Genomic DNA, 11,318 nt, shown 5'->3' with positions numbered 1-11,318 from the left:
CGGGTCATAAGGCTTGCTAGGGCTGCCATTGTCCTCGGTTTTTCCTGGCCGAGGTGTCTGGCGAGCCATTCGTCCCGGACATTGTGTTGGAAAGCAGCTAAGGCTTCGGCATCCGGGCAGTCGACGATTTGAGTCTTCTTCGTGAGAAATCTGTTCCAAAGCTTTCGGGCTGACTCTGCGGGCTGTTGAATTATGTGACTTAAATCGTCTGCATCCGAAGGTCGGACATAGGTCCCTTGAAAATTAGCCCTAAAAGCATCCTCAAGCTTTTCCCAACTTCCAATTGAGTTTTCAGGGAGGCTTTTCAGCCAGTGCCGAGCTGGTCCTTTCAACTTGAGGGGCAGGTATTTGATGGGTGGAGATCATCTCCGCGAGCCATGTGGATATGAAGGATAAAGTCCTCAATCCAAACCCCAGGGTCTGTCATTCCGTCGTATGCCTCTATGTTTACGGGTTTGAATCCCTCTGGAAATTCATGATCCAGCACCTCATCGGCGAAGCATAGGGGGTGCGCGGCACCCCTGTATTTGGATGTGTCACGACATTCTTCTGACGGTTGTGGTGTTCGCTTTTGATTCCGAGCTGTTATTCGGTCAGTATAGTCGTTTGGGCGGCCATGATTCTATGCCGGAGCGCGCTTTCTAGATCCATAGATGGACCTGGCCATACCGGCTTTTTTATGCAGGTGCTCACATAAATCGTGCGCTGACTTGCGTGCAACGTCGTTAGCCGCCCTGTCGCGGCCACGGGGTGGTCGGTCCGGCTGATCGGCCGTTTTATTTTTCGGCTGAATGGGCTCTAAAGCCTCGTCGTCGAATTCAGGCAGCAGTTTGCGCTTTGGATAGCTCTTTGTGTGGCGACTGCCACCGTATTTTTCTTCGGTGTCAAGCACCTTGTTCCATCTGCTATTGAGCGTATTCTACGCGGCCTTAAGCCTTTGCTTCTGCTTCTTCAGGCTCCTCGCGGTGGCAATAAGCCTTCTATGGAGGTTCTCTTGTTCCAAGTGCCTTTCCGGGATGATGTGTGCATCGTCGTCTGGACTGTTCTTCTCTCCGGAGACAGGTTGATGAGTTTTACCCTTGGCGTCGCCGTGATCGTACAGCGGCTCCGTGCTATGCTCGCCGTCCTCTGGCTCATCCTGCTCCATCGCTGGGTCCATGTGGTCGTTGTTTCCTTTGGAATCGACCGGGGTATTATTCTTTCTTGCGCTGTTATCGCTGTTTTTGCTGAGGCGTGGTTTGGAGCGGCGCCTACGTCGTCGCGTTGGTTGCTTCTCGAGGGAATTATCCTTCGCTGCATCCTTCCATTCCTCGTCGTTGTTGGGTGTATCCTGTTGGGGAACGTTGCAGAAAATTAAAAATTTTCCTACGGTTTCACCAAGATCCATCTATGAGTTCATCTAAGCAACGAGTCAAGGGAGTGAGATTGCATCTACATACCGCTTGTAGATCACGTGCGGAAGCGTTCAAGGGAAGGGTGATGATGGAGTCGTACTCGCCGTGATTCAGATCACCGATGACCAAGTGCCGAACGGACAGCACCTCCGCGTTCAACACACGTACAGGACAGGAGACGTCTCCTCCTTCTTGATCCAGCAAGGGGGAAGGAGAGGTTGATGATGATCCAGCAGCACGACGAGACGTGGTGGTGGATGCAGCAGTACTCCGGCAGGGCTTCGCCAAGCTGCTGCGGGAGGAGGACGAGGTGTAGCAGGGGGAGGGAGGCACCAATGCATAGGGTGCGGCTGCCCTCCCCCTTTCCCTCCTTTATATAGGCCCCCAGGGGGGGCGCCGGCCCTGGGAGATCCAATCTCCCAAGGGGGGCGGCGGCCAGGGAGGTGGAGTGCCCCCCAAGGCAAGTGGGGCGCCCCCCCACCCTAGGGTTCCAACCCTAGGCGCAGGGGGTGGGCCAAGGGGGGCGCACCAGCCCACTATGGGCTGGTTCCCCTCCCCACTTCAGCCCTTGGGGCCCTCCAGGATGGGTGGTCCCACCCGGTGGACCCCCAGGACCCTTCCGGTGGTCCCGGTACAATACCGGGTGACCCCGAAACTTTCCCGATGGCCGAAACAACACTTCCTATATATAATTCTTTACCTCCGGACCATTCCGGAACTCCTCGTGACGTCCGGGATCTCATCCGGGACTCCTAACAACATTCGGTATGCTGCATACTCATATTCATACAACCCTAGCATCACCGAACCTTAAGTGTGTAGACCCTACGGGTTCGGGAGACACGTAGACATGACTGAGACGACTCTCGGGCAATAAACAACAGTGGGATCTGGATACCCATGTTGGCTCCCACATGCTCCTCGATGATCTCATCGGATGAACCACGATGTCGAGGATTAAACAACCCCGTATTCAATTCCCTTTGTCAATCGGTACGTTACTTGCCCGAGACTCGATCGTCGGTATCCCAATACCTCGTTCAGTCTCGTTACCGGCAAGTCACTTTACTCGTACCGTAATGCATGATCCCATGACAAACCACTTGGTCACTTTGAGCTCATTATGATGATGCATTACCGAGTGGGCCCAGAGATACCTCTCCGTCATACGGAGTGACAAATCCCAGTCTCGATCCGTGTCAACCCAACAGACACTTTCGGAGATACCTGTAGTGCACCTTTATAGTCACCCAGTTATGTTGTGACGTTTGGTACACCCAAAGCACTCCTATGGCATCCGGGAGTTACACGATCTCATGGTCTAAGGAAAGGATACTTGACATTGGAAAAGCTCTAGCAAACGAACTACACGATCTTGTGATATGCTTAGGATTGGGTCTTGTCCATCACATCATTCTCCTAATGATGTGATCCCGTTATCAACGACATCCAATGTCCATAGCCAGGAAACCATGACTATCTGTTGATCAACGAGCTAGTCAACTAGAGGCTTACTAGGGACATATTATGGTCTATGTATTCACACGTGTATTACGATTTCCGGATAATACAGTTATAGCATGAATAAAGACAATTATCATGAACAAGGAAATATAATAATAATCCTTTTATTATTGCCTCTAGGGCATATTTCCAACAGTCTCCCACTTGCACTAGAGTCAATAATCTAGTTACATTGTGATGAATCGCACACCCATAGAGTTCTGGTGTTGATCATGTTTTGCTCGCGAGAGAGGTTTAGTCAACGGATCTGCGACATTCAGATCCGTATGTACTTTGCAAATATCTATGTCTCCATCTTGAACATTTTCACGCATGGAGTTGAAACGCTTGATGTGCCTGGTCTTCTTGTGAAACCTGGGCTCCTTGGCAAGGGCAATAGCTCCAGTGTTGTCACAGAAGAGTTTGATCGGCCCCTACGCATTGGGTATGACTCCTAGGTCAGTGATGAACTCCTTCACCCAAATTGCTTCATGCGCTGCCTCCGAGGCTGCCATGTACTCCGCTTCACATGTAGATCCCGCCACGATGCTCTGCTTGCAGCTGCACCAGCTTACTGCTCCACCATTTAACATATACACGTATCCGGTTTGTGACTTAGAGTCATCCAGATCTGTGTCGAAGCTAGCGTCGACGTAACCCTTTACGACGAGCTCTTTGTCACCTCCATAAATGAGAAACATGTCCTTTATCCTTTTCAGGTACTTCAGGATATTCTTGACCGCTGTCCAGTGTTCCTTGCCGGGATTACTTTGGTACCTTCCTACCAAACTTACGGCAAGGTTTACATTAGGTCTTGTACACAGCATGGCATACATAATAGATCCTATGGCTGAAGCATAGGGGATGACACTCATCTCTTCTTTATCTTTTGCCGTGGTCGGGGACTGAGCCGAGCTCAATCTCACACCTTGCAACACAGGCAAGAACCCTTTCTTGGACTGATCCATTTTGAACTTCTTCAAAATCTTATCAAGGTATGTGCTCTGTGAAAGACCTATCAGGCGTCTCGATCTATCCCTATAGATCTTGATGCCTAATATGTAAGCAGCTTCTCCAAGGTCCTTCATTGAAAAACACTTATTCAAGTAGGACTTAATGCTGTCCAAAAGTTCTATATCATTTCCCATCAAGAGTATGTCATCTACATATAATATGAGAAATGCTACAGAGCTCCCACTCACTTTCTTGTAAACGCAGGCTTCTCCATAAGTCTGCATAAACCCAAACGCTTTGATCATCTCATCAAAGCGAATGTTCCAACTCCGAGATGCTTGCACCAGCCCATAAATGGATCGCTGGAGCTTGCATACTTTGTTAGCGTTCTTAGGATCGACAAAACCTTCCAGCTGCATCATATACAGCTCTTCCTTAAGATGTCCGTTAAGGAATTCCGTTTTGACGTCCATCTGCCATATCTCATAATCATAGTATGCGGCAATTGCTAACATGATTCGGACGGACTTCAGCTTCGCTACGGGAGAGAATGTCTCATCGTAGTCAATCCCTTGAACTTGTCGATAACCCTTAGCGACAAGTCGAGCTTTATAGATGGTAACATTTCCATCCGCGTCCGTCTTCTTCTTAAAGATCCATTTGTTTTCTATCGCTCGCCGATCATCGGGCAAGTCTGTCAAAGTCCATACTTTGTTTTCATACATGGATTCTATCTCGGATTTCATGGCTTCAAGCCATTTGTTGGAATCTGGGCCCGCCATTGCTTCTTCATAGTTCGAAGGTTCACCGTTGTCTAACAACATGATTTCCAGGACAGGGTTGCCGTACCACTCTGGTGCGGAACGTGTACTTGTGGACCTACGAAGTTCAGTAGCAACTTGATCCGAAGTACCTTGATCATCATCATTATTTTCCTCTTCAGTTGGTGTAGGCATCACAGGAACATTCTCCTGAGTTGCACTACTTTCCCGTTCGAGAGGTAGTACTTCATCGAGTTCTACTTTCCTCCCACTTACTTCTTTCGAGAGACACTCTTTTTCCAGAAAGGATCCGTTCTTGGCAACAAAGATCTTGCCCTCGGATCTTAAGTAGAAGGTATACCCAATGGTTTCCTTAGGGTACCTATGAAGATGCATTTTTCTGACTTGGATTCGAGCTTTTCAGGTTGAAGTTTCTTGACATAAGCATCGCATCCCCAAACTTTTAGAAACGACAGCTTAGGTTTCTTCCCAAACCATAATTCATACGATGTCGTCTCAATGGATTTAGACGGTGCCCTATTTAAAGTGAATGTAGCTGTCTCTAGAGCATATCCCCATAATGATAGCGGTAAATCGGTAAGAGACATCATAGACCGCACCATATCCAATAGAGAGCGATTACGATGTCTGCACACACCGTTACGTTGAGGTGTTCCAGGCGGCGTGAGTTGTGAAACGATTCCACATTTCCTTAAGTGTGTACCAAATTCGTGACTTAAATATTCTCCTCCACGATCTGATCGTAGGAACTTTATCTTTCGGTCACGTTGATTCTCTACCTCATTCTGAAATTCCTTGAACTTTTCAAAGGTCTCAGACTTGTGTTTCATTAAGTATACATACCCATATCTAATCAAGTCATCAGTGAGAGTGAGAACATAACGATATCCTCCGCAAGCCTCAATGCTCATTGGACCACACACATCAGTATGTATGATTTCCAACAAGTTGGTTGCTCGCTCCATTGTTCCGGAGAATGGAGTCTTGGTCATTTTTCCCATGAGGCATGGTTCGCATGTGTCAAATGATTCATAATCGAGAGACTCTAAAAGTCCATCAGCATGGAGCTTCTTCATGTGCTTGACACCAATGTGACCAAGGCGGCAGTGCCACAAGTATGTGGGACTATCGTTATCAACTTCACATCTTTTGGCATTCACACTATGAATATGTGTAATATTACGCTCAAGATTCATTAAGAATAAACCATTGACCATAGGGGCATGACCATAAAACATATCTCTCATATAAATAGAACAACCATTATTCTCGGATTTAAATGAGTAGCCATCTCGTATCAAACGAGATCCAGATACAATGTTCATGCTCAAACTTGGCACCAAATAACAATTATTAAGGTTTATAACTAATCCCTTAGGTAAATGTAGAGGTAGCGTGCCGACGGCGATTACATCGACCTTGGAACCATTCCCGACGCGCATCGTCACCTCGTCCTTCGTCAGTCTCCGCTTATTCCGCAGCTCCTGCTGTGAGTTACAAATATGAGCAACGGCACCGGTATCAAATACCCAGGAGTTACTACAAGTACTGGTAAGGTACACATCAATTACATGTATATCAAATATACCTTTGGTGTTGCCGGCCTTCTTATTCGCTAAGTATTTGGGGCAGTTCCGCTTCCAGTGACCCTTCCCCTTGCAATAAAAGCACTCAGTCTCAGGCTTGGGTCCTTTCTTTGACTTCTTCCCGGTAACTGGCTTACCGGGCGCGGCAACATCCTTGCCGTCCTTCTTGAAGTTCTTCTTGCCCTTGCCCTTCTTGAACTTAGTGGTCTTATTGACCATCAACACTTGATGTTCTTTCTTGATCTCAACCTCTGCTGACTTCAGCATTGAAAATACTTCAGGAATGGTCTTCACCATCCCCTGCATATTGTAGTTCATCAAAAAGCTCTTGTAGCTTGGTGGGAGCGACTGAAGGATTCTGTCAATGACCGCCTCGTCCGGGAGGTTAATGTCCAACTGGGACAGGCGGTTGTGCAACCCAGACATTTTGAGTATGTGCTCACTGACAGAACTATTTTCCTCCATCTTACAACTATAAAACTTGTCGGAGACTTCATATCTCTCGACCCGGGCATGAGCTTGGAAAACTAGTTTCAGCTCCTCGAACATCTCATATGCTCCGTGTTGCTCAAAACGCTTTTGGAGCCCCAGTTCTAAGCTGTAAAGCATGCCGCACTGAACGAGGGAGTAATCATCAGCGCGAGACAGCCAAGCGTTCATAACGTCTTGGTTCTCTGGGACGGGAGCGTCACTTAGCGGTCCTTCTAGGACATATTGTTTCCTGGCAGCTATGAGGATGATCCTCAGGTTCCGGACCCAGTCCGTATAGTTCCTGCCATCATCTTTCAGCTTGGTTTTCTCTAGGAACGCGTTGAAGTTCATGTTGACATGAGCGTTGGCCATTTGATCTACAAGACATATTTGCAAAGGTTTTAGACTAAGTTCATGATAATTAAGTTCATCTAATCAAATTATTACAATGAACTCCCACTCAGATTAGACATCCCTCTAGTCATCTAAGTGTTACACGATCCGAGTCGACTAGGCCGTGTCCGATCATCACGTGAGACGGACTAGTCATCATCGGTGAACATCTTCATGTTGATCGTATCTTCCATACGACTCGTGTTCGACCTTTCGGTCTCTGTGTTCCGAGGCCATGTCTGTACATGCTAGGCTCGTCAAGTTAACCCTAAGTTTTTTGCATGTGTAAAACTGTCTTACACCCGTTGTATGTGAACGTAAGGATCTATCACACCCGATCATCACGTGGTGCTTCGAAACGACGAACTTTAGCAACGGTGCACAGTTAGGGGGGAACACTTCTTGAAATTGTTGTAAGGGATCATCTTATTTACTACCGTCGTTCTAAGTAAACAAGATGCATAAACATAATAAACATCACATGCAATTATATAGTAGTGACATGATATGGCCAATATCATATAGCTCCATTGATCTCCATCTTCGGGGCTCCATGATCATCTTGTCACCGGCATGACACCATGATCTCCATCATCATGATCTCCATCATCGTGTCTTCATGAAGTTGTCACGCCAACGACTACTTCTACTTCTATGGCTAACATGTTTAGCAATAAAGTAAAGTAATTTATATGGCGTTCTTCAATGACACGCAGGTCATACAAAAAATAAAGACAACTCCTATGGCTCCTGTCGGTTGTCATACTCATCGACATGCAAGTCGTGATTCCTATTACAAGAACATGATCTCATACATCACAATATATCATTTATCATTCATCACAACTTCTGGCCATATCACATCACATGACAATTGCTGCAAAAACAAGTTAGACGTCCTCTAATTGTTGTTGCATCTTTTATGTGGCTGCAATTGGGTTCTAGCAAGAACGTTTTCTTACCTACGAATAACCACAACGTGATTTTTTGTCAACTTCTATTTACCCTTCATAAGGACCCTTTTCATCGAATCCGCTCCAACTAAAGTGGGAGAGACAGACACCCGCCAGCCACCTTATGCAACTAGTGCATGTCTGTTGGTGGAACCGGTCTCACGTAAGCGTACGTGTAAGGTTGGTCCGGGCCGCTTCATCCCACAATACCGCTGAAGCAAGAAAAGACTAGTAGTGGCAAGCAAGTTGACAAGATCCACGCCCACAACAAAATTGCGTTCTACTCGTGCAATAGAGAACTACGCATAGACCTAGCTCATGATGCCACTGTTGGTGAACGTTGTAGAAAATTAAAAAATTTCCTACGGTTTCACCAAGATCCATCTATGAGTTCACCTAAGCAACGAGTCAAGGGAGTGAGATTGCATCTACATACCGCTTGTAGATCGCGTGCGGAAGCGTTCAAGGGAAGGGTGATGATGGAGTCGTACTCGCCGTGATTCAGATCACCGATGACCAAGTGCCGAACGGACAGCACCTCCGCGTTCAACACACGTACGGGACGGGAGACGTCTCCTCCTTCTTGATCCAGCAAGGGGGAAGGAGAGGTTGATGATGATCCAGCAGCGCGACGGCGTGGTGGTGGATGCAGCAGAACTCCGGCAGGGCTTCGCCAAGCTGCTGCGGGAGGAGGACGAGGTGTAGCAGGGGAGGGAGGCGCCAATGCATAGGGTGCAGCTGCCCTCCCCCTTGCCCTCCTTTATATAGGCCCCCAAGGGGGGCGGCGGCCAGGGGGGTGGAGTGCCCCCCAAGGCAAGTGGGGCGCCCCCCCCCCCCACCCTAGGGTTCCAACCCTAGGCGCAGGGGGTGGGCCAAGGGGGGCGCACCAGCCCACTATGGGCTGGTTCCCCTTCCCACTTCAGCCCCTGGGGCCCTCCGGGATGGGTGGTCCCACCCGGTGGACCCCCGGGACCCTTCCGGTGGTCCCGGTACAATACCGGGTGACCCCGAAACTTTCCCGATGGCCGAAACAACACTTCCTATATATAATTCTTTACCTCTGGACCATTCCGGAACTCCTCGTGATGTCTGGGATCTCATCCGGGACTCCGAACAACATTCGGTATGCTGCATACTCATATTCATACAACCCTAGTGTCACCGAACCTTAAGTGTGTAGACCCTACGGGTTCGGGAGACACGTAGACATGACCGAGACGACTCTCGGGCAATAACCAACAGCGGGATCTGGATACCCATGTTTGCTCCCACATGCTCCTCGATGATCTCATCGGATGAACCACGATGTCGAGGATTAAACAACCCCATATTCAATTCCCTTTGTCAATCGGTACGATACTTGCCCGAGACTCGATCGTCGGTATCCCAATACCTCGTTCAGTCTCTTTACCGGCAAGTCACTTTACTCGTACCGTAATGCATGATCCCGTGACCAACCACTTGGTCACTTTGAGCTCATTATGATGATGCATTACCGAGTGGGCCTAGAGATACCTCTCCGTCATACGGAGTGACAAATCCCAGTCTCGATCCGTGTCAACCCAACAGACACTTTCGGAGATACCTGTAGTGCACCTTTATAGTCACCCAGTTATGTTGTGATGTTTGGTACACCCAAAGCACTCCTACGGCATCCGGGAGTTACACAATCTCATGGTCTAAGGAAAGGATACTTGACATTGGAAAAGCTCTAGCAAACGAACTACACGATCTTGTGCTATGCTTAGGATTGGGTCTTGTCCATCACATCATTCTCCTAATGATGTGATCCCGTTATCAACGACATCCAATGTCCATAGCCAGGAAACCATGACTATCTGTTGATCAACGAGCTAGTCAACTAGAGGCTTACTAGGGACATATTATGGTCTATGTATTCACACTTGTATTACGATTTCCGGATAATACAGTTATACCATGAATAAAGACAATTATCATGAACAAGGAAATATAATAATAATCCTTTTATTATTGCCTCTAGGGCATATTTCCAACATATCCACCATGTATAAATCATATGATGAAGTGGCTGTCCAGCACCCTACGGGCGGTGGTTCCTGTTCCTCTCCTGCATCGTCATCCATAATGTCGATGCCTTCGGAGTCAAAATCAAGCATGTCGGTTAAGTCGTCGATAGTGGCTATTAAGTGGGTGGTGGGTGGGGAACGAATTTCTTCGTCGTCCACTTCCCCCTTGAGCCGGACATAGTTCGGCCAAGGGTCTCCTGACAAGGAGAGAGACCTCAATGAATTTAGCACGTCGCCCAAGGGCGAGTGCTTAAAGATATCCGCGAATGTAAACTCCATGATCGGTGCCCAATCAGATTCGATAGGAACGGGCGCAAGCGGTTCGGAGCATGTGTCCTGGGACGAATCCAAGGGTCCGGTGACACAGGTCTCATAGGAGGTGAAGTCAGTATTCGTCTCTATCGCCGCTGAGTGTGCGGCCTCCGTGGCGGGGTCTATCCACCCGTCCTCGGATGGCACGATCTGCTCCGGATTGAGGGCTGGAGTAGCAGCAGGTGTGATCTCCCAAACACCGTTCGACGGCAGAGCTAGGTCACGCTCGTCGTGACTGTGCGGTGCACCTGATATGGGCTCGAGTCCATCGAAAATCAAGTCTCCGTGGATGTCAGCAGTATAGTTCAAGCTTCCAAACCTGACCTGATGGCCAGGGGCGTAGCTATCGATGTGCTCTAGATGGCCAAGCGAGTTGGCCCGCAGTATGAAGCCGCCAAATACGAAGATCTATTTGGGGAGAAAAACCTCACCCTGAATCGCATCATTACCAATGATCGAAGGAGCCATCAAGCCTTATCGTGACGGCACAGTGGAACTCTCAATGAAAGCACCAATGTCGGTGTCAAAACCGGCGGATCTCGGGTACGGGGTCCCGAACTGTGCGTCTAAGGCTAATGGTAACAGGAGGCAGGGGACACAATGTTTTACCCAGGTTCGGGCCCTCTCGATGGAGGTAATACCCTACTTCCTGCTTGATTGATCTTGATGATATGAGTATTACAAGAGTTGATCTACCACAAGATTGTAGAGGCTAAACCCTAGGAGCTAGCCTATGATTATGATTGTTGTTCTTGTCCTACGAACTAAACCCTCCGGTTTATATAGACACCGAAGGGGGCTAGGGTCACACAGAGTCGGTTACAGAGAAGGAGATCTACATATCCGAATCGCCAAGTTTGCCTTCCACGCAAAGGAGAGTCCCAACCGGACACGGGACAAAGTCTTCAATCTTGTATCTTCA

Source organism: Triticum dicoccoides, chromosome 6B (genome assembly GCF_002162155.2).
Source record: "Triticum dicoccoides isolate Atlit2015 ecotype Zavitan chromosome 6B, WEW_v2.0, whole genome shotgun sequence".
In the NCBI taxonomy this organism is placed as follows: domain Eukaryota; kingdom Viridiplantae; phylum Streptophyta; class Magnoliopsida; order Poales; family Poaceae; genus Triticum; species Triticum dicoccoides.
This window is presented reverse-complemented; position numbering follows the sequence as displayed.